The sequence below is a fragment of the Callospermophilus lateralis genome (genome assembly GCF_048772815.1).
Source record: "Callospermophilus lateralis isolate mCalLat2 chromosome 8 unlocalized genomic scaffold, mCalLat2.hap1 SUPER_8_unloc_1, whole genome shotgun sequence".
NCBI lineage: Eukaryota > Metazoa > Chordata > Mammalia > Rodentia > Sciuridae > Callospermophilus > Callospermophilus lateralis.
The window spans coordinates 107,374-132,734 of record NW_027510150.1 but is presented as its reverse complement, the minus strand read 5'-3'; the positions used below and the strand labels follow the sequence as shown (position 1 = coordinate 132,734).

Genomic DNA, 25,361 nt, shown 5'->3' with positions numbered 1-25,361 from the left:
TTCAAATTTACTTATGTAATCTGGATTTTGGTGCAATCATTTTTTAGGTGAAGAAGAAGAGCACTCATAACCAGTCCACCTATGTTTGTGGTAATGATCTTTTTAAAAAGGAAAATGAAAAAGATAATGAAAATAGTTTCAGTTGGAGGTGAAAAATTTACACCATTTATGATAAAATATACAGCTTCATTATCAGATTTCACCACTGAGATAAATAATTTAAATGGCTTGGCTAAAGTCTGAGAACATCAAAATACAGTGCACACTATTACATTACTTTCTAAATTAAGTTGAAGACTAACCTGTTTTTGTTGAATTGAGAGAATAGCAGAGCAGATGATTGGAATGGCCAAGACTCCTCTCAGTGTCTACCAAGTATTCCCAGTTCAGGGCCAAGTTCAGGAGCGGGACCTATGAATGTCCTACAGCATAGTAGCAAAGCAATGCAGGCACCTGGCAAAGTTGATCTGGGAACAAATTAAAGTTCACACAGCTAAGAGGGATGACTTCAACTGAGCTCTCAACTCTTCTGCCAGGAAACATGCACATTTTTTACCTGCCCATTTCCCATAATCAGGATTGCAACCAGGATCTCACATATGCAAGGCAAATATGCTCATACTGAGCCACATCCCCAGCTCTTTTTGTTTTGCATAGGGTCTTGCTACATTGCCCAGGTTTGTCCCTAACTTGTGATCCTCCTACCTCAGCCTCCTGAGTATCTGGGAATACAGGCATGTACCAACATATTAGGCAACTATTTTATACTTTAAGAAGCTTCAAGTGAAAATTCTTACATTAGAAATAAGAGAAAGAAAAGAAAATACTCATAATTCTTAAGTAGACTATATCAGAACCCAATTGCTCCCACATAAGAAACAGCAAAATGAAAAGAATCTTTCAGATTACCCTCTATATAGAGGTCCTGTAATTAGGCAGCAAGTTTTTGAATGAAAGCCAGGAAATCCATCTGAGTTGGTGACAGAAGGAGGTGACATAGGTGGTTTCCATGAAGGCTGGGCTCCTCTTCTTAAGACCACCTGAGAGTTCTTCTAATTCAGCTTTTGTGTCTTTGTACAAGGAGGAGTTAGAATAAAACTCAGCTAATGTTTTTGTGACTGTTTTTTTCTCTCTTAGGAAGTTCTTCATTGTGGCTGACTTTAGAAAAAATAGATAAAGAAAGCAAATATTACTAGTAGACAAGAACTGACTTAACCCAATTTTCTGTGACTCATTTATGTTATAACAGTTTTATTCTAAAGCTGTCACAAGTGTTGTCACTGATGTAAACATTAGTAAACAGAGCTAATTGGCCGGACTTTTGCCATAATCATATGGCTAGAGAAAACTCACTTGACCTTTCCCTAACAATTTGTTCTTGAAATAGACTTCTTACCACAAAGAGTTATATTTCTTAGTATAAAACCTTGTCCTTGCTTCCTACTAGGAGAAAATATATAAAGTACCAAATTTTGTATTTTAAAAATACAATAAATAGGGCTGGGGATGTGGCTCAAGTGGTAGGACACTCGCCTGGCATGCGTACAGCCCGGGTTCAATTATCAGCACCACATACAAACAAATATGTTGTGTCCACTGAAAGCTAAAAAATAAATATTAAAAATACTCTCTCTCTCTCTCTCTCAAAAAAATACAATAAATAATGAGTAAATTTATTTTTAGTGAATTTTCCTCTTACAATAACAGCATCATATAAATGCTCATTCATAACTAGAATATAAAACACAGCACTCATTGACGATAAAGTCTATCTATTGGCTGGCATCAGAACATGGCATTCACGTGAATTCACAAAACTAAGTTTTAATGAGCCACCACATTACTAAGCTTTGGTCAAACCGATTAGGCAAATATCTGTGAATCTAAAAGATACGCATATCTTCATGGTCTTCTTCCTCTCTGTTTAATACCAGAGCAAAGGAAATTACATAAATAACGTCCAGGAATAAGTCAGCAGGGTTATTGTGGGGCTCACAGGAATAACCTATAAAAGAAAACACCCCAAGAACTCAGCCTAATGGTCTTGTAATGTAAAGAGGGCTCATTTCCAGAGGGTGATGGAAATGAGGCTAGGGAAGACAGAATCTTACAACTTCTCCCTCCTCTTCTCTGTTCTTGCTTTCTTCTCACCTCACATGTTTGTAATTTCTTTCATCCTATTCATTCATGCAGAGTTTCAACAATATTCTTTCTGCCAGCAATACATGTGTGCATTTCATAAATCATGAAACTCTAACAGCTATCAATATCCTCTGGTATTTACCAGTACTTCTACTAAAACTAGGTTCAGAAAAAAAGTATTAAAGGCCTGGGTACAGTGTGATCTTTGAGTTCACGTAGGGACTGCTGAAACTTCTCTCTGCATGTCAGTAATACTGCTTCTCTGCCTACTGAATTTGGATGTGCAAATGATCATCTCACATGCTGCCATATTCCGAATATGGAGCAGCATTCTTGAGAATATGACCAGCAGCTTATACCTGAACTGCCACCTCAGCTTCTTTTGGCACAATCATCTGAAGAGAGCCTGAAGTCTGACTCTCAAATTCATCTCCACTGGACTCTCCAGACTCATACATGCTTGGTTAGATTTATTTTATTTTTAAAATAGATTGTTAGTTGTGGGGAACTTTTATTTTATTTATTTATTTACTTATGATGCTGAGAATTGAACTCCATGCCTCACATTTGCTAGGCAAGCATTCTACCACTGAGCCACAACCTAAGCCCAGGTTATAATTAAATGACAGAGATTAAAATTAAAAAAAAAACAGCTAGTGAGTATTCACTACTGCATTTGGAGTCATGAAGAAACACGTATGATCATCTCCAAATGTCTTTAAGTAGACTTTTGGAGCCATTTTTAAAAAGCAGATAATTCAACATAAAATAGAACCAGGAAGCTCAGAAACATTGGTTCATTAAAGATGAATTTAGAACCACACATTCTATTGACTATGTTCACATCCAATCGAGTCATAAATCTTAAATATAATTTTTCTAGAAGGTGATGTAGTATCTTCATGAGCCCTCATCAACACAGAGCAAGATAACTGCCAAGTCAACATAGAAAAACCACAATTGGATCTATGATCAAGAAGAAAGTAATACTGGTACTTTCCAAAAATATTGAAATGACAGAATAACTAGATGACAGTACAACCAGTTAAATAATGAACTTTCAGGAAAAGACCATTGTTAGGGTTGGGATTTGAAGGATTTCCTTCCCCAGATTCATAGGTTTAGTACTTGGTCCCCAATGTAGCAATGTTGGGAGGTGAGACTTTTAGAAAATTATTGGCTCATGAGGACTATAACCTCCTTAGTGAATTAATACATGTGATTAATTAAAAATATGAATAAATTACTGGGAGATGGAACTTAGATGGAGGAAGTAGGTTTTATTTTTTATGTTTTCCTTGCCCCCCTCTCTCTCTTTCTCTCTCATTATACTTTCTGGATGTCTTGAACTAAGCAGCTTTCCTGTGCCATGTCCTTCTGCCATGAGGTTCTGCCTTATCAAAGTCCCAAAGTAATGGAGCCAACTGAAGGTGAGCTGAAACCTCTGGAATCATTAGTCAAAGTAAATCTTTCATCATCTAAGTTGCTTTTCTCATGTATTTATCACAGTGATTAAAAGTCGACTATCAGAAAATATGTACCAAGAAGAGGAGTCATTGCTGTGACTGTGCCTACCCATGTGGTTTAGAAGCCTTTGGAAGTGATTTGCAGGAGAAATCTGGAAAGGTTTCGTGATGACAGCTACAGAAGCCTTACGATGTTTTAAACAGAGCTTATTGAACAATTCTGGTGGGAGGTCAGAAGACCAGAATGCCCATAGGAGTGCAGACAGTAAAGATTACATTCATGAGTTTCAAATGGAGGTGAGGACTGTTTGGGAAACTGGACTGGAGTCCATTTGTATTATATCCTGGCAAAGAACATGTGTACACTTTTCCATGTCCTTAGCCTTTGTATGAAGTTGAATTTAAAGGTGATGGATTAATTAATCTGGTTGAGGAAATTTCAGTGCAGCACAGCATTTTGATCTGTTTGACCATCCTTATAGTAAAAATCAGGACTAAATATCAGAGCAGAAAGCTTTTGAAAATTTTCTAGTTTGGCCAGAATTTAGCATGACTAAAAGCAAAACAAGTACTTCTCATAGTGACAATAGGAGAGATGCCTTGAGGGCATTCAGGAATTGACCAACCTGCATAACAGGCTCAAGTGTGTAAAAATGAAAACATGTTTAAAGACTTTAAGAAGAGTCCTGTGGCACCCTACTAGCACAGAGGTGCCTAAGAAGTTCTTCCCTAGGATTCCTTTCACCCTGTGTTATGGTTTGGATGTGAGGTGTCCCCCAAAAGCTCACATGTGAGATAATGCAAGAAGGTTCAGAGGAGAAATGTTGAGTTGTGAGAGTGTTAACTCAATCAGTGATTAATCCCCTGATAGGGATTAACTGAGAGGTAAGTGAAGTGGTAGGGAGATGCTGAAAAAGGTGGGAATCAGAGGTGTGCCTTTTCTATCTGGCACGTGAAGACCTCTATCTGCTTTCTGATCATATGGTGAACTGCTTCCCTCTGCTACACTCTTCTGCCCTGATGTTCTGCTTCATCTGAAGCCCCAAGGAATGGAGCCTGCTGTCTATCCATTGAGACCTCTGAAACTGTGAGCCCAAAATAAACTTTTCCTCCTCTACAATTGTGCTGGTTAGGTCTTTTAGTTTCAGTACGCAACTAGCTGTGTACGCATTCAGAACTGCTGCAGCCATAGTTCAAGAGGTCCAAAATAGAGCTGTGGCTGGCTGTACAGTTTGCTATCATCCACATGATGCTGGTTTTGCAGGAATGCAGGATACTAGAGTTAGGGGAGTCTCTCAAACTTCAACAGAGAGTTCAAATGAAGGCCTGAGAGCCATATAGTGTGTTTCAGAGTTGGAATCCCTGAAGGTGAACCCTGAGAAGGCAAAGTGTGAAACTTTGAGAGTGAAGCAAATGATACAGTGGAATTCCAGGAATTAAGAGATCCCTAGAATGTAGAATGTCTCCCAAGGAAAGCTGCAGACTAGGAGCAGAACCAGAAGAAGGAGCCATAGGGGTTACAACCAGTAAGGACAGAAGCGGAGGAGCTTCTGCAGCCCTAAGAGCCCAGATCTTGCTACCATTGTCTCAGAAGCTAAATGTAGACCTACAGAATTTAATTTAATTTAATTTAATTTAATTTAATTTCACTGCTTTGGTCCAGTCCCTTCATTCTATGTCCCTATTTCTCCCTTTTGGAATGGGAAGGTTTACTCTGTCATTATATGTTGGAAGCATAGAACTTTTTTTTTTTTATTTTTATAAGAGTTTACAGCTAAGGTTTTGTCTTGAATCTCAGAGGAGACATTGAAATTAGACTTTTGAGACATGGTAGAACTGTTAAAGCTATGGGGATTCTTGGGACTGAATGCATTTTGCATTATGAGATAGGCATGAGTTTCTTGGGACCAGGGTAGAAATTTATGGTTGGCATATGAAGTGTCCCACAAAGATTCATGTGTACAAGGCTTAGTCCTCAGTGGAAAGATGTCCAGAGGCAGGGATTTTAAGAAGCAATTGGATATAAAGGTTCTAACTTCATGTGGATTAGTCCATTTGGTGTATTAATAATTCCAATTATTCCTACTGGAAACTAGTGGGACCTAGTTGGAGGAAATAGGTCACTGGGAGCATGCCATGGGAGGATCTGAAATTCCATTCCTTTCTCCTCCCCTCCCCTCCTCTCCCCTCCCCTCCACATCATTGTTGTCCCTTCCTCCTCCTCCCCCTCCCCCTCCTCCTCTCCCCATAATTGTTGTCCCTTCCTCCTCCTCCTCCTCCTCCTCCTCCTCCTCCTCCTCCTCCTCCTCCTCCTCCTCCTCCTCTTCTTCTTCTTCTTCTTCTTCTTCTTCTTCTTCTTCTTCTTCTTCTCTCTCCCTCTCCCTCTCCCTCTCCCTCTCCCTCTCCCTTTCTCTCTCTCCTTCTTTCTCTCTCCCTTTCTGCTTCCTAGCAGCCATGAACTGAGCAACTTTCCTGTAACATATTCTTCCTCATGAGATTCTTCCTTGTCTCAGCTCAGGTCTAAAGCAATGGAGCCAGATGACCATGGACAGAAATCTCTGAAACTGTGAGCCAAAATAAATTATCATTTTATAAGTTGTTTTTCTCAGGTGTTTTGTCACAACAATGGAAATCTGACTACCAATCAATGATAACTGAGAATCATAACAGACAGGTCCAGTAAAAATACTCAAATGCACATGCACATGCACATGCATACTCAGATAGGAGAGGGAAAAGAAAGAGACCTAAAAATCAAGCAAGCACTGCCAAAATGAAGAAAAATTCTGGCACCCAAGTAACCAAAGATATTTTAGGGTGATGGAATCCCAGGTACCTCTATATTATCAAACAGCACTCCTGTGGACTCCTTTGCTCTCTCTCAACATAGGATGAATGAAGGATCAAGTACGTGCAAAAAGTCTACTACACCTGCTGATGAGAAGTATTCCAAAGCCTTCTGTGCACGACCATAGTACATTAATTTTTCTGAAGCCAAGATGGTGAGGCTGTCAAACAGCTTGAAATAGTGAGGTCTATGAATAGAGAAGATAACCATTCATCCCTGCTGAGAAATCCTAAGTTAAAAGGGAAAACAATGAATCATTAAACATCTGAATCCTGTTGTATTCTGCTACCTTTCCTAACCCCTACTATCCCCCCTCCCCTTCCCTCTCATCTTCCCTCTCTATCCCATCTGCTGTTGCTTAATTCTCTCCCTTGTTTTTTTCCCTTTCTCCTCACAAACTCTTATATGTAATTTTGTGAAACAATGAGAGTCTCCTTCCATTTCCATACAGTTTCCCTTCTCTCTCCCTTTCTCTCCCCCCCACTCGTCTCTGTTTAATGTTAATCTCTTCCTCATGCTCTTCTTCCCAGTTCTGTTCTTAGTTGCCTCTTATATCAAAGAAGACATTTGGCATTTGTTTTTTAAGGATTGGCTAGCTTCACTTAGCATTATCTGCACTAATGCCATCCATTTCCCTGCAAAATCCATGATTTTGTCGTTTTTTAGTGCTTCGTAATACTCCATTGTGTATAAATGCCACATTTTTTTTTTATCCATTCATCTATTGAAGGGCATCTGGGTTGGTTCCACAGTCTAGCTATTGTGAATTATGCTGCTATGATCATTGATGTGGCAGTATCCCTATAGTATGCTCTTTTAAGGTCCTCAGGGAATAGACCGAGAAGGGCAATAGCTGGGTCAAATGGTGGTTCCATTCCATTCCCAGCTTTCCCAGGAATCTCCATACTGCTTTCCATATTGGCCCCACCAATTTGCAGTCCCACCAGCAATGTACGAGTGTACCCTTTTCGCCACATCCTCGCCAGCACTTATTGTTGTTTGACTTCATAATGGCTGCCAATCTTACTGGAGTGAGATGGCATCTTAGGGTGGTTTTGATTTGCATTTCTCTGACTGCTAGAGATGGTGAGCTTTTTTTCATGTACTTATTGATTGATTGTATGTCTTCTATTTTATTAGAATATAGAGTTTTAAAATACTTTCTAATTATCTTCTGTATTTCTGTAGTGTCTGTTGTGATATTGCCTTTTTCATCCCGTATGTTAATAATTTGAGTTTTCTCTCTTCTTCTCTTCATTAGCATGGCTAAGGGTCTGTTGATCTTATTTATTTTTTCAAAGAACCAACTTTTAGTTTTATCATTTTTTCAATTTTTTTTTGTTTCAATTTCGTTGATTTCCGCTCTGATTTTAATTATTTCTTGTCTTCTGCTATATTTGCTGTTGTTTTGCTCTTCCTTTTCTAGGGTTTTGAGATGTAGTGTGAGTTCACTTATCTGTTATTTTTTTTCTTTTTTTGAGGAATGAACTCCAGGAAATGAATTCCACTTTTAAAACTGCTTTCATTGTGTCCCATAGATTCCGGTATGTTGTGTCTGAATTGTCATTTATCTCTAAGAATTTTTTGATTTCTTCCTTTATGTCTTCTGTAACCCTTTGATCATTCAGTAACATATTGTTTATTTTCCATGTGATGCAGGATTTTTTCTTCCTTCTTTTATCATTGATTTCCAGTTTTATTCCGTTATGATCAGATATGGTATTATCTCCACACCTTTATATTTACTAAGAGTTGCCCTATGGCATAATATATGATCTATCTTTGAGTAAGATCCTTGTGCTGCTGAGAAGGACATGTATCCACTTGATGATGGTTGATATATTTTATATATGTCAGTTAAGTCTAGGTTATTGATTGTGTCATTGAGTTCTATAGTTTCTTTATTCATCTTTTGTCTGGAGGATCTGTCTAATGGCGAGAGCAGTGTGTTGAAGTCACCCATAATTATTGTGTTGTGGTCTATTTGACTCTTGAACTTGAGGAGATTTTGTTTTATGAATGTTGCCGCACCATTGTTTGGAGAATACAAATTGATAATTGTTTTGTCTTCTTGGTGGATGGTTCCTTTTAATAGGATATAGTGTCCTTCTTTATCCCATTTGATTAACTTAGGTTTGAAGTTGATTTTATTCGATGGCCACTCCTGCTTGCTTCCGAGGGCCATGAGTGGAATGATTTTTCCCAACCTTTCACCTTCAGCCTGTGTATGTCTATTCCTATCTTATGAATCTCCTGAAGGCAGCATATTGTTGAATTTGTTTTTTTTTTTTTTTTTTGATCCAGGTTACTAGCTTGTGTCTCTTGATTGGTGAGTTTAGTCCATTAACATTTAAGGTTACAATTGAAATATGATTTGTACTTCCAGTCATGTTTATTTATTTATTTATTTTAGTTTGGCTAGTTTTTACTTTTTGGTTATTTTCCTCCCCCTTTACTGAGATACCTCCTGCTTTTAGTTTGGGGCACTATTTTTCCATTCCTCTTCTTGTAGAATTTTGCCCAAAATGCTTTGCAGTGCTGGTTTTCTGGCTGTTAATTCTTTTAGCTTTTGTTTATCGTGAAAGATTTTAATTTCATTGTCAAATTTGAAGCTTAATTTTGCTGGATACAGTATTCTTGGTTGGAATCCATTATTTTTTAGCATTTGAAATACATTGTTCCAGGATCTTCTCACTTTCAAAGTCTGCAATGAAAAATCGGCCGTTAACCTAATTGGTTTACCCCTGAATGTAATCTGCCTCCTTTCTCTCGTAGCTTTTAATATTCTTTCCTTGTTCTGTATGTTGGCTATCTTCATAATTATATGTCTTGGAGTTGGTCTATTATGGTTTTGGATGTTTGGGGTCCTGTAGGCTTCCAGGATTTGGCAATCCATTCCATCTTTCATCTCTGGGAAGTTTTCTAGGATTATTTCATTTAATAAGTTGTCCATTCCTTTGGTATGAAACTCTGTGCCTTCTTCTATCCCAGTGACTCTCAAATTTGGTTTTTTGATGAGATCCCATGTCTCTTGGATAGATTGCTCATGAGATTTAAGCATCTTTTCTGTGTTGACTATATTCTTTTCAAGTTGATAAATTTTGTCTTCATTATCTGATGTTCTGACTTCTACTTGATCTAGTCTATTTGTAATATTCTTGTTAGCATTTTTAATCTGGTTTATGGTTTCTTGCATTTCTAAAATTACTTTTTTTTTTAAGATCTCTATCTCCTGGTAAAGCTCGTTCTTTGCAGTTTGAATTTGTTTGTTTAGTTCGTTTTCAAAATATACTTTCAATGCTTGGACTTGCTGTCTCATGTCTTCTCTAATATTCCATTCCATCTGAGTTAGGTATGCCTTGATTTCTTTCCCTGTCCATGTTTCTGATGCTTCTAGCTCCTCCTGTAGATTTAAGTTGTCCTGCATTATCTGTAATCCTTTTTTCCCTTGTTTTTTCATGTTGTTCACGTTACTTTCCAGCTCTGTTTGACTGCTTTGTAACTGCTTTCTCCTATACATTTGTTTTGGCTTTGTATATCTCTGTTGTCTCTCCTTTCTGGTGGGAGATTATGCCTAGAGATATTGGGCTTTATTATACTTTAGAGCTGATTCATTCAATTTATAAAGGGCTGTCAGATTTTGTATGCATATAGTGATTTGTTGTTTGTTTTTAGGACTTTACATTAGGGGCTATGAAGGTATAAGGGTTAGTATGTCTTGGCTACTTTAGAAGATTGCTCTACTGAAGGGGGATACTAACCGTCGATTGGATCAGGGTGTTGGTAGTAGCTAGGTACTTAGGAACACTATAGATGGCCTCAAAACATTCACCTATTTGCATTTAGACAGTTACTAGAAATGGAGGACGTAATGCTTGGGATGAAAGTTGGGGAGAAATGGAAGGAAGTTGCTCTTGAAAAGAAAGAAGGAGAGGGAGATAGATAGCATAGAGGAGAATGGGAAGAACAATAAAACTTGGAAGGAGAAAGAAAGAGGGAAAAGGGGAGAGAAAAAATAAAATAAAATAAGAAATAAAATTAGGTCTTAGAGATCCATTTTCTTCTATTCCCGTAGGCAAAGCTGTGCCCTCCAGGCTGAGTTTTGCCCTCAATGTGTCGACAGCAATCCCTGTAAGGAAGCTCCTGGGAGTCTCTCAATCCTGTTGGTTCAGAGCCGTTTCACTTCTACGGCTCCTCCTCCCCTTCCTCCTGCCAGCAAGCCAGGTCTTGCTCACCGGAGATAGTTCCCCAAGGATCTGGTTACACTTTCAGCCCCACCACGTGCCATATTTCCCGAACGACTGAGCACTCTCTCTGTCATTCATCTAAGCCCCAGGGCTGTGGAGCTGTGGTCTGGGAGTCAATAGTTTAATTTTTCTGGACCCCTTTGGTGGGCACACCCTCGGAAGCTGGCGGCTAAGACCTTTGGTGTCACCACTAGTGGTAATGGGAGTTGGGGGTCGAGGATCCCCTCTGCTTCCCTCAGCCCCTACAATCATGACCACTCCACTGGCGGTAGGAGGAGTTGGGGGTCTGGAGTGTCCTCTCTTTCCCTCCGCCCTTACAATCACTCCCTCTCAGATGGCGTTTGGGTGAGTTGGGGGTGGGGAGTCTTCTCTGTTTCCCTCCGCCCCTACAGTCATGCCCACGTCACTGGCATTAGGGGGAGTTGGCGGTCGGGTGTCCCTTGGCCCTTACGGTCACGCCCATGGAGAGATTTTTGAAGTTTCCTGGTTGTTTGTATCTGATGTGGGTGGGAGTCACACACCTGCTAAAGTAGATTCCGCTGGGAAGGAATCTCATTGGCCAAACTTTGGTGACTTCTCCTCTCTGCTATGGCGGGCCGCTGGCTCCTTGCTGGAGTGTCCGAAGGGAGGGGTGGAACTGGCTTTTCTCTCGTCTGACTCAATCTCTGGTTTTAGTTCCCAGTTTGCTATTTCATAAAGGCTTGGTTAGATTTCCTTCACATCACCTCCTGAGCTGGGTGGGCGGGGGCCGTTCACCGTGTGGGTGGGGCCATTAGCAGAGCCGGGAGGGCAGGGGCCGTCTGCCAGGCCAGGAGGGGACCCTTCTCGCTGCACCGGGCCACCTGGGGCCGCTTGCAGAGCCAGGCAGTCGGCGGCCGCGGGACTGGACCTCTGCGCCATGTGGCCAAGAGCCGAGCTGGGGGGGGCGTTTTCCAGGTGGGCGGGGGCATTCGCAGAGTCGGGCGGGTGGGGGGGGCTGTTTGCAGTGCGAGCGGGCCCGCCAGCAGAGCTGGGAGGGCAGGGGCCTTCTGCCGGGCCGGGCAGGGACCCTTCTCGCTGTGCCAGGCTGCTGGGGGCCGCTTGCGGGGCCGCTTGCAGAGCCGGGCAGGCGGTGGTTGCGGGACTGGGCCTCTGTGCCGTGTGGCCAAGATTCACTCGTCTGGGACAACCTGTCACCTCTAATAAACTTACTAATTCCTTGCAGGCCTCCTTTCAGCGGAATTTTGCTAGAAGTTCCTCAGTAGGTAGAATCTAGGCGTATTAATGGGTCTTTCTGTTAATGTGGAGATACTGAAAGTGCTGCTTCCTCACCAGCCGCCATGTTGGATCCCCTGAAAAAAAAATTATGAGAAGACAGCTTGAATATGCATACTTAAGAAGCACCTAGTATATGCTAACTGTGTGTGGAAAGATGCTTTGCCTCAAAGATAATCAGTCCAGTAGACCAATAATTTCAGTACAATGGGAAATAGAATTAGATGAGGGTTCTATTTAAGCAAAATAGGAGACTTACAACCCATTATGAAGATAATACTAGTAAAACATCAAAAGTCCCAACAGGAGTGAGCTAAAAATAGAAGACAACTCATTCTTGAAGAACAAAATAAACAAAGCATGAAATTTTTAAAAATGCTTATTTTGGAAACTAAAAGAAGCTCTTTTTTACAAAGCAGGACTTGTGTGTGTGTGTGTGTGTGTGTGTGTGTGTGTGTGTGTTTGAGACTGAGATATTAGATGTTGGATGAAGAAAATAACTAAAGAGATCACAAAAAAAGGGATGATTAAGTCTTCACTCAAAAAAAACAACTGTAGCCAACAGGTATTAGGGAGCTAGACTAGAAGCAGGAAGCATAATTGCATGACAGCCCTGCTTCCCAAAATGTTGTCTGAGGACCAGTGGCAGTGTTATCAGAATCCCCTGTTTGATTCTCCTGTGGAGAATCTTAGGCTCTATCTCAGACTAAAGAAATAGAATATGCATTATAACTAGATCATTGATGATAAGAATACACATAAGTCATTTAGAATGACCAATTAGAGCTCCCTGCAATAGGCAGCAGCCTTGTGTGCTATGTAGTGCAAAGCATAAAGAAAGCAGTTATATATTTTGTATCAATCCATCATTTGCTAATAAACATAATTAACATATTTCTAAATAATAAAAATATCTTGGATATATTCTGAAATGGTACCAGAAGGCTAGACCCATAACTTGGCATCTACACTTGTATGTGCACTTTACATTTCAAAATTAAGATGTTTACTTATCCATCTTTGCATCTTCCTGTTTCTTCTCTGCTAGCACAGAACCTTGCTTATGGGGGCATGGGCACCAGAGGACGTGACATAGTGATAGAGAGGGTGAGCCATGAAGGTGGTGTGTCTGACAGCTTAATATATGAGGCAGAGGGGTTCCAGAGGTGGTAGACCAAAGCAACTGGGAGACTGATTGCATTAAACAATTAAATTACTTAACTGAGAAAATAAGAAAATATATTGAAATAATGGGCCATATCTCTCACTGTCTAAAGTGACTTGCAAAGATTGAAAGGACAAAATTTAAAATAACACTGAAGGGGCTAGGGCTGTAGCTCTGTGGCAGAGCACTTGCCCAGCATGAGTGAGGCACTGGGTTTGATCCTTAGCACCACATAAAAATAAACAAATAAAATAAAGTATAGCTGTCCATCTAAACTAAAAAATATTTTAAAATACACTGAATTGTTAGATTGGAATTAGGAATATTATTATGAATTCATGGGATTTTAATAATAACATTAAATGCTAAGAGAAATATCAACATTTGCAGATGTATGTTTATTTGTGACTATCAGAAATTTACATGTAGGTGTTGGTAATGTTGCTCAGTGGTAGATTGGGTACATACAATGTGCAAATCACACAGACACTCATAAATGCACATGTAAGTATATTTATAATTATTCTCTGAACAAATAAGATATAGAATCAGATTTCTACATTATATGTGTGCACACACACACACTTACACATGTATATTTCCTAAATTTGTCTACTAAAGCCAATGCCACTAGTAGCTAAGCCACTCCAATAATAGTAAGTGCACTAAGCAACCAGATCTTGGTTTCTAACCAAGGGCTCCTTCTACAAATGGCTGATATAGTACAACATGAGCATGGAACATCATAATGACCACAAAGAAAAGAAATGTTGGACAAACGATTAGAGAGAAGTCAAAGGAACTCAAAAGCCACATTGAATGAACTCTAAGAGACCCAATCAGGATCAACTTGATCAATAAAACAAGGAGTAATAGAGATTCCAACTCACTAAATCATATGGGAAATGAATAGGGAAAAATAAACATCTTTTTCTTAGATACATTGTCAACAATTACATGTTAGGCAGCTACCACAAGAGCAGGAGATTTGGGTGCATCTAAAATTGGTGGGGGACATTTGATGAGGAACACAATTTGGCATAATAGCCTATTTTATTTCCCAATAATATACTAATCTATTCCAGTGTGGGGAAAATAGTAATTTATCGGAAGAGAAGTCCAGCAGATACCAATGTGATCAGATGATGGAGGTGTACACCAGCTGTGGTGGGTGAAGCTCAGGTGTGTTATACTGGGAACTCAGTATGATTTCATGTCTGAGTCACCCAAAGCAACTGTAATAGACCATCAGAAGATCACTCATGAAATGTCCTAACTCAACCACATGAGAGCCAGAGAAAGACTGAGCATCTTTTCCAGATTAGAGGATAAAAAAATGAAATATACAGGAAATACGTGTTTCTTCAGAATCCTGAGAGAGGAAGAAAGCAGAGTGAGCTCATGACATCTGACTGGAGTTGAAGGACTAGAAGATTGTGAAGCTGTCATTTTTATGTTCCTCACTGGAAGGTTGACATGGTACAGCATCTTTATATCTTGGAGTTTAAACTAAGGAGTATTCAGTTGTGATGGAGGATGATGTAAAGAAAAAAATCTATGTAATGGTGATCAGAGACATGGAGGGCAAGAAAATGGCATAGAATGTAACAATTGGAGAGTCTAGGAGAGAAGAGTGGATTTTATTTGTAATATACTTGGAGCCATCTTATAATTTTGAAATTATTTTTTATACTTTCAAATAAGTTTAAAAGTTAACTTTTGAAATGTTGTTTCCTATAAGCTTTCCTGTCAGAGTCTTGCATTTTTTTTTCTTTTTGTTTTGGGAATTGAACTCAAGGGCACTTGACCACTGAGCCACATCCCTAGTCCTTTTTTATATTTTATTTAGAGATAGGTCTCACTAAGTTGCTTAGAGCCTCACTAAATTGCTGAGGCTGGCTTTGAACTCATGACCCTCCTGCTTCAGCATCCAAGTTGTTGGGATTACAGACATATGCCACATGCCCAGCTCCACAGTTTTCACTTCTTAAGAAAAACTAATGTCATTTCTTCTGCTTCATTCTTCCTCTTAATCAGGCCCCAAATCTTAGGCATCATTCTCTCAATTCTCAAAGCCCAGGTCCAATTCCCAAACTGATTGTTTTTTTCTAGCATCAAACAGATTTAGAACCTGTTCTCCTCTCACCACTGCAGCATGAGCACCTTAGTCCAGACCCCATCCTACCTCAACAGTTCCTTCTTAGAGTTCTTCACTCATCCTATCCTAACCTCACAGCCTTCCCTATAGCCATTGCCCTGCTCTGATATGCTCAAAATGCTTCCATGAGTCTTTTGTGTTAAGTGCAAGGTAATCAAACTAGATTTAAATGGGTCTGTTTTCCAAAATCAGATTCTCAGTAAACCAATCATAAGAGCTCTATATTACCTGAGTTGCATTACAAGGAAGGCCCCGCTGTTTAACCCCTGAAGGAAAGTAACTTTCTAATAATCTATCTGCTATATGCTCTCTTCTTTCTTCTGCCCTTTTCTTCCTATAAACCCCTTTGCTCAGTTCATTGAGCATTCATTGTTCCCAATTTTAGAATGGCAAATGAAAGCTTATTGTATCTTTAATAAGACAAAAAATGATCCCATGTCCCTAGCAAAAGAATAGAAAGCCATATATTTAACACTGGCCTAGGAGAGCTAGGCCAGCCCAACTTCATCTCACATCATTTCTAACTGTGAGTGGCTGAATTCTGGCTTTCCCAAAACTCACATATTAAAGTCCTAACCCCCTGTATCTCAGAATGTGGCTACTTTTAGAGATAAGAGTCTTCAAATTGTTCATTACGATTGCAAGATTGCATGAGAAACTTGAACGTCCTCATCTCATTGGTGTCCAGTTAAGAGGAGATTAGAAACAGGCACAGAGGGAGAAGATGGTCATCTATAAGCCAATAAGAGAGGCCTTGGAAGCAACAACCTTGTGGAACATCTTGATATCAACTTTCAGCCTCCAGAGCTGGAAGAAAATTAATTTCTCTTGTTTGCCTCCAGGCTGTGGTATTTTGTTTTTAACACCAAAATCACCCAATTTTCTCTCCTGTTATCTACTATGTTCTATCTCTGTGGTCTCTCTGATGTTCCACACACACCAGGGATGCTCTTGCTCAGGGCTACTGGCTGCTCCTTCCACCCAGAACTCTTTTCTGCAGATACATCAGGTCTCATGCATTCCAGCTCACCCAACATTTGCTTGTGATCTTCCCTGACCCTCCTGCTTTTTAAACAGCTTCCCAACCCCATGACCACTTTCCTTCCCTACACACTTGTTTAATCAATCTCTATAACATTTCTTTGTTTGTTTATAATTTCCCTGAAACAAAGAAGTGAGAAAGCCTGCTGATGTATTCTGAATTCCCTGAACCAAGAATATCTGGTAAACAGAAGTAATCATATATTGAATAAATGAAAGAACTATGTTCCCATAGCCTATACCTTTTCCAGAGCAAAAGAACAGCATTAGTAGTGATCAACTGTAAACCAGTTGTTGGTTTATCCAAGAACAAGATGGGAGGAACTGTGATCAGCTCCATTGCTATCCTGGTCCTTTTTCTTTCTCCTCTAGATAAAGCACAGATTATTACATTATCAACAAGAATGGCACAGTCACTATGATTGTTGAACAATCCTGACAGAAAAACTTTATCTTAATTATTGTGAGCAACAAATAGATGAACACAGGGGAGAAGAAAGAAGTTTCTCTTAAAAGTGAATAAACTGAGGGTCAGAACAGAGCTGCTAAGTAAGTGCCGAGACTGGATGTGAAGCCCATGCTTTGAACAGTCCTGCATGTTTTTAAGTATACTTAGGTTTAATATAGTCTATTAGAACATGAAGAGTCATTGCCCTGACATAGTGAAATTATAGCCTAAAATGGGAGAGAAAGATAGGAGAGGAAAAGGGGAAAACTTTATGGTGATTTATTAGACTTCTAACAATCTCCCACACTGTTTTCACCAAAAGTCCCCAAGTGGATTTACCAAAAATAGGAACATTTAAAGCCAGGAAATGTTCACTATCTACCATACCACACTGGCACCTTTTCAGTTTCTATAAGGTTTTCCAGACTGATATTGTCCATGCCCTAACTGAATGCAGAATTTCTACTTTACCTTTTCAGACTTAAAAGAAGACAGGTTACTCAACAGGGCAATGGACTCCCTCATTTGAATGAGTCAATGTCATTCTGTGTGTGAGTAGAGAAGGAAGGCTTTAGGTAGGCAGAAAGTTAGAAGCAATTATGAAATTCAGAGTTCCAAAGAGTTTCTTAGCAGGGTTCAAGCAAGGGTGCTATTGACAACTGAACTATAAAAGACATTTGGACACAATTTGGAAAATGAGTCCAAATTAATATGAACTCGATATAGATGATGGTGTAAATACATTACTCATTGTGTTAGTCTATAATGGTATTAAAACAAGGAAGGCAATGTTGTTGTTTGTTCTAGGTGCATAACAAGTATTCATAGGTAAAATATTATATATATAAATTTCTATAAAATACTTCAGTAAGAGATCACTATAGTAAGGAAGAAGATACCAACAACTGAGAAATCTAATAGAATTATGAATTTACTCTTCTATTAATGACTCAACAATCACATTATAGTAATCAGACTATGTTTTCTTTTCTTAATTAACTTTTTAAATTTATATATGATACCAGAATGCATTACAATTCTTATTACACATATAGAGCACAATTTTTCATATCTCTGGTTATATACAAAGTATATTTACACCAATTTGTGTCTTCATAATGTACTTTAGATAATAATGTCCATCACATTCCACCATCATTTCTAATCCCATGCCCCCTCCCTTCCCCTCCCACCCCTCTGCCCTATCTAGAGTTTGTCTATTCCTCCCATGCTTCCCCTCCCTACCCCACTATGTATCTGCCTCCTTATATCAGATAAAACATTTGGCTTTTGTTTTTTTGGTGATTGACTAACTTCACTTAGCATTATCTTCCCTAACTCCATCTACTTACCTGCAAATGCCAAAAGTAAAAAAAAAAATTGAATTATTGAATTCAATTAGATTATTTGAATATAGGCAGTCAGTGACTGCCTCTGCATATTTTTCCAGCAAATATAAGCAAGAAATTTAGGGTAGTGAGTGCTTAATGTTAAAGAATAGAATAGAATCCCACAGAAGAAACTCAAAGTCAAACCAATAAACAGACAAAAAGCAAAGACAACTCAATTATACAGTACACAAAAAATAAATGGTAAATAGTGGCATCCTAGGGTTATTCTTCCATAACAAATATATTTCACATGCAAGAATATACACAAGTACTATAGGAAGCATCAGCCAGTAGAACCCCAACTTTCATTGCTTCTAAGTCGGGGAGTTTTTAAGGAGGTGAACCATTTACAGTCTAAGTAGCTCATTATCACACACAGCATCAAATGTCTGCTCAGCAATCCCTGCCTACAGACTGTTCAACTGTTCAATAGTGTTAAGTTTATGCATTCCACTCAATTTTTCTCTCTGATCCCTAAGTAGGCATTAACTCTTTGTCACACTTCACTCTTTGTCACACTGTTCACAACTGTACCTCTCAAACCTAAAGAAGCCTGGAATATAGATCTGGGAATAAAAACTGGCAAAGGAAAGGAAAGCAAGGAGAAAGTGAGGTGGGGATAAGAAAACTGAAAAAGAAAGGCTACAAAATATCTTGGTGACTATATGAATTAAAAGTGAATTATAATTTGACAAAATACAATTTTGAAAGACAAATTACAGGAAAGTTAAACATACAAAGCAATAATCCTTGGATTCTTGTCATTTATCGATTCCAGAAATATACCTCAAAAAAGTCATGGAACAAAGGCCCCAGGAGGAAGAGAAAAACAGCAGTTAATAGCAGGAAGAGAAACGGGAAGAAGAAGGGTTAGTTCAAAAATATCAAATGAGCCATGACTTAACAATGAGGGTGGAAAGGGTCCTGTGAGGAACACTCTCCACACCAGACCACCCTCCCCCTAGTATACAACCATTATTAAGAGTATTTTTCCACTTAATTTCCACCTTCATAGTATGTAAGTAGTCGTTGTTCTCATCATTACAGAAAGCAGCTACTTTTGACCCCACACATCTTGGGGAACACAGATTTAGGTCACAGCATCTACACAGGAGGTCATCTTTCATGGTTATGATACTATCAGGTTTTTTTCACACTACATTGGAATCTGCTACTTTAACCAGGTTTAAATCTTCAATGACTTTGTTGATCCTATCTTTTTTTCCATGATTTGTCATAGCTGTTTGTCCTGACCGGCAGGACATCAACGAGGGCGGTCAACCTAGGCGGGGAGGAATGAAGGGACAAGAGACAAAAGAGATGACAGCAAGACAGGAGTTCTGATCAAGCTGCAAATTTTTATTGTTCACACAGAGGTATTTATGTGCTGGGGATAGGGAAGCTCTCCTATTGGCAGTTGCTGGGCGTAGGTTGTGAAACTGCATGCCCTATTCCCAGCAGGATCCACCCTAAACCTGGAGCTGCCCTATTCCCAGCAGGATCCACCCTAAACCAGGAGCCACCTTAATCCCTGAGCAGGGTCACCTTTACCAAAATGTCATGCGTCATTCCTACTTGGCTATGGCTCTCAGCAGCTGTTAGAAGCCAAAGAGCCACTGAGAACTGTAAGTTTTCTGTCACTGCTAGGGTGCCCATCACAATATCATCCTAAACGCAATTTTTTTTGTTGTTATTTTTTGAACTTAGAAATCAACATTTTCCTTTTACCAAAAAATGTTTTATTTTCACTTTCCATTAGGAAATTGCCAAACATATTCAAAAATAGACAGAATAATATAATAAACTCCACATCTTCAAAATTCAATTTCAGTAATTATAAACTCATGGTCAGTGTTGTCTCATCTATAATTTGAGGAAAATTCCAGACATCATAGTACATAGTTCTATATGTATATAAAACATAACCACAATATGATTATCATACCTAAAATTTGTTAGTGATAATATTTAATCATTATAATTTCCATTCAGTTTCTCCTATTTCATACTTGTTTCTTTACTCTGTAATGATTTTAAATGCTTAATCATAAATCTGTTCCAGGCTGGACTGACTCCTCTCTGGGACTTTGTTTCACTAATCTTCTAAGTCGAGTGCAATTTTTCCTGTACATGTGTCTTCTTCTGTCTCATTTTAATCTCCTCAGTCATATTTCATTATATGTAACTTAATCCATTATCTATAAAAATAACATAACATAAAGTTCAAGCTAATAGTAAACTTTCAACTATACCAATTGCAGTGACCCACATAAAGATAGCTGCAGAGTCCAAGGAAGTCATTTTCATTCTCAATCCACACGCCAGGTTTGAGCCCAGGTAACCATGCTCATTAGAACCAGATACAGCCAGGTTGCTTTGTACAAGGATTTGCAAACACATCTAGGGGAAGGAAAAAAGTGCTAGAAGGGTAAAAAGGACAACTGTGGACACTTCTAAATAATCCACAAGCCAGAATTGATACCATTGCCCAACAGGGTCATTTTCCAACTCCTTGTTGCTTTTCCATTTAACTCTGAGATGAAAGATTATGAAAGCTGGTGGAATGAATATTAGTTATGTGAGCATGTCACATAAACAACTAGAAGCACAATAATCTGTAAGTAAAGAGTATGCTCATACAGATGAAACAAAAAAGGCAAATCCACGAATTCTTACCTGAACCACATAACCCAAATTACATTTGAAATTATCAGATTGAGGTGCTCCATTGATCAAAACATCTCTAGATAATCCAGATGCATCTTTCCTTGCAGCTAAGATATTTAGCAACCTATAAAAGGACATGTATATTACAGATTTCTCTCCTCCATTATAGGCCATATCTCTCATATTCTGCTAAAGTTAGAAAATTTACTACTCCAAAAATCTAAGGTTTAACTAAAATTATTTATATGTGCCTGTGCATGTTTAAATTCTCATCATCTTTTTGTTGTTACTGTTGTCGTTGTTACAAGAAAACCCAAAAGTATATAAGCAAAGCCATGTTGGCTGATCCAGAACAATCTTCCCAAATGAGCTTCTAGCTGTCTGAATTTGGTGGATCCAGCTCAGGCATTGTGCTTCTTTACCAAAAAAAAAAATCTTGTCTTCAATTATTCCTTCAACTTCATCTTCCCACTTTTATCATTATTCCCTCTCTCCCTTCTCCATTCACTTCTAATATGGCCAACATCACCATATCAGTTATTTAGTTATGCCCTAGTAAAGCTTTAAAAAGTCATCTTTAAAAAATCACACAACAACTACACAGAAGTGTTTGAGACATATTTTCTGTTATACTCACAAAGATTTCCCTCGACTTTGGTGTGCCAGAATAGCATTGAGACCAGGTTTCATGATTCCACTGTAAACACAAAAGCATGATGATTTATTGTTTTACTTTATATGCAGTACTCTTTACTTAGACTCTGCAATGATACACTCAAGGAAGACTGAAAAAATTGCAGACAGAAAACAAGCACCAAATCAAAGAAACTAAACTTATTGGTTAACAGAAGTCTAGTCTATGAAGGATGTTATTATTAGTCAATATTTATAAGAAAGATGGATGAGGTCCCTCTAAATTCCTTTCAATTATTCTTTAAACCATGATTTTTTTTTGGATAACTATTCCATTTACAATAACCTCAAAATAAAATAAAGTACTTGGAATTAAATTAACCAAGGAGGGGAAAGACCTCTACAATGATAACTACAGAATGTTGAATAAAGAAACCGAAGAACTTAGAAAATAGAAAGACATCCCATATTCTTGGATAGGCAGAATTAACATTGTCCAAAAGGCTATACTACCAAATGCAATAGACATATTCAATGTGTGTAGGTACCTGCATACATACACTCCCTAGGTCTGTCCATTTAGAAGGCACAGAGCAATGACACACGAATAGCAATGAGTATTCAAATCTCCCAGATGGTGTTTTCTCAATACCATTCTTCACAAAGATAAACACTGGAGGATTCCAGGACTGGGAAGGCAAGTATACAATACATTTGGAACTTCTTGCTATGCCAAAGACTTAAGAGTGGTGGGATGAGATAAACAATAAAAAAGGAACCTGTCTTGAAAAATTTCCTACTGACTAAATCAGCAGCAATAGGAGTATGAAGATAAATAATACTAATGAAGCATTACAATTAAGTGTTATTGTATAGAGTACAAATCCGTACTAGATACTGTGATGCACTCCTGTAATCTAAAGACTCCTTATGCAGATGCAGGAGGATTGCAAGTTCGAAGCCAGCCTGGAAAACTTAGCAAGATACTGTCTCAAATCAAAATATAAAAGGACTGGGGAAGTAGCTTAGTGGTATAGTAACTCTTAGTTCAGTCCCCAGTAAAGGAAATTAAAAAAAATACAATCCATGAGTCTATACAGTAACTAAAAGGAGAAATGATGAATGAAGATTTTTCTATTACTGGAATGCAAATTATGAGACAATGAAAATAGAAACTCACCCATTATCAACTATCATAGTGGTTGCTGATCCACACAGGAGTCAACACAGTGGAGTGAAATTCAAGTTTAATGAAAACAAGATTCTGGAGTAATATCAGAGTATCACCATTCATATTAATCAAGTAAAAAGAGGAAAAGGGTGAAGTTTGACGGACAGCAACATAACCAGGTGATCAGTTTTAACATCACCTGGAGTGGGATGGGACTAGAAAGTACCAGGTTGGACAAGACTGCAGAGACACGATGTGGTGGTTACTCACTTATGTGAGGAACACAGTGAAATGTGATTCTCAGAACCTCTCCTGCCTTCACTCTGAGGATACATCATTTCTTGGTTGCTTCCAGAAAGCAATTGAGTGATTATACAGGACAGGAATCATCTTTCTAGAAAGTAGTACTAAAAGAACTACTTCTTTTAGTAATGATAAAGGTGTATCATGTGGATAGTGTGCTCTCAAGTGACTCACAAAAACCAGTAGTAACAATGGACAAAAATGAGACACAGTGATGGGAACAAACAGTGCAGTGTGGACAGTTAGGGAATCTGGTGAAAGGGTTATGCATATGCGGCTTTACATCTCAAATTATTTCAAAATAGATAACCAGACCAATCTCTCAGACAGGGTGAAGAATTTTCCTCACAATTATAGGATATCCACACATCTGCTGGAATGAAGAATTTTTTTCATAATATTTTTTAGTTGTCAATGGACCTTTATTGTTTACTGATTTATATTTAGTGCTAAGAATTGATCCCAGTTCCTCATGTATACAAGGCAAGCATTCTACTCTACTCTTTGATAATTTTCTTTGATAATTTTAGCATTGGTAAGAGAAAGCTCGAATGCTAGATATGGATAAAAACTAAGCAAAATAAAATTCTAAGAAAGTAGGGAAAATTAATGAATTCTCATGATCAATTTTTGTCTTATTGTCTACTTAAACAATGAACAGAAAAGCAAAAATCCAAAGAAAAACCAAGATTCTCATGACTTTTCTTGAAATATTGTCATCATTTTCAATGATAGTGCTATCCAACACAAACAAAAAAAATAAGATAATGAGAGTGACCCTTCACACACCAGAGACTATTTGAGTCCAGCAGATAGGAGAAAGTTTGGAAACATTGCAGCCAGAAAAATATGACCTTCTCATGAATAAAAAACCAGAAATGTGAATAATCATGAAAAACAATGTTTGCTATGTTTGTAACAGTAAAAAAAAATAAAATAAAAACTTCAAGACTTACTACATTTTATAAGCCTAACAAAGCACAAAACAATGGCCTCCTCCTTTGTAGAGATGCACACCACTAAGCCATAAACTCAGTGTGAACTCTTGAATAGAGGAGACTCTTAGTATATTGAGTCAGTAGTCTCCCAGGTAAAAAAAAAAAAGATAAGCAAGAGGAATTGAGAGTGTAGCTCAGGGGGAGAATGATGACCCAGGGAGCACAAAGCCCTGGGTAAAGTCTGTAATCCACACTCCTGCACGCTCCAATAAATAAAAAAAAAGGGTGGGAGGGATAAAATGAAAGGCAAGGTAAATATACATTCCCACAGTATGTTTGAACATCTATTCAATATGCATGTGGTCAATGACATTACTTTCTACTAAAAATCTTGTCAGCATTTCAGGAGTCAATTTTAATGAGTCAATTTTCATGATTCAATTTTAATTCATTAAATTGAATCATTTTAGTCCTAGTTTAGTCAAAAGGGATGAAAACACGTGTGTATACACCAGCACAAAGACTGAAACACAAATGCTCATAGTAACTTATTGGTATTAGGCAAAGCCTGTGAAGCCTGTGATAGGTCATTAAAGTGGTCTTTTATAAGGTACATATACATACTTGATATTTGATAGTAATTTTTTTTCTCATCTGTTTTCCTACAAAATAGAAAGCCACTTTTCACTTTTTCCTGATAGCAGAGGTTATGGAAACTTAACACAGCCCCTTCAGGAAATGTCTTCAGGTCACTGGAGGTCATCTCAGGGAGGTCCCAATTGTTTCATTGTAAAAATGGGATATAATCCTGGTCATTACTGGAAGACATCTTGACATATTCTGCTTTTCTGTAGAAGGGGAAACAATGTAAGTTGATAGACCATATAAATGTGATTGTAAATCCTTGCTAATATATTTAAATCAATTCTATTTTAAACAGTGCTGCACTAGATTCCTTTCTAATAGTTAGCCCACATCACTATGATGAGAACAATCTTTGAATCCATAATGGGAGAAAAAACACCTTTGAATCCTCAATTAGATGAAACACTCAAAATTAGATGCCAATTAATTTCCAGATAATTAAAGAGTATCCAAAACTCATAATGGAGGGAAAAGACAGGTGAGCATTTTATGAGTGTGGAGTAGTACTTGAAAACATAGTATGACACAACTTACATTGAGGGATAGCCTACACCATCATCATGTGCCACAATTTTTTTTGAATTTATAACATTGTTATTATGAATAAAAGCTTAGTCAAGCAGTCAAACACAGGAGAAACCTCTCTGAACTTATAATTCTAGACTTTCTATTTCTGGTTGTTATGCACCTTCAATCAGCTGAGAAAGTAAACTTCATCATAATTTTTCACAATGACAAATCATTTCCTTAATGGTCATTTAAATTCTAGCAAAATTTTAAATTAACTATGAAAATTATTAAGTAAATCAAGCCAATAGTTAAGAAGCTCCATACTTTAAAGCAA

General features: G+C 38.2%; 1 pseudogene; it reads right to left on the bottom strand.

Annotated features, from left to right (window-relative positions):
* Positions 1-912: 912 nt before the first annotated feature.
* On the bottom strand, positions 913-24,701 carry LOC143385790 (broad substrate specificity ATP-binding cassette transporter ABCG2-like; annotated as a pseudogene).
* Positions 24,702-25,361: the final 660 nt, after the last annotated feature.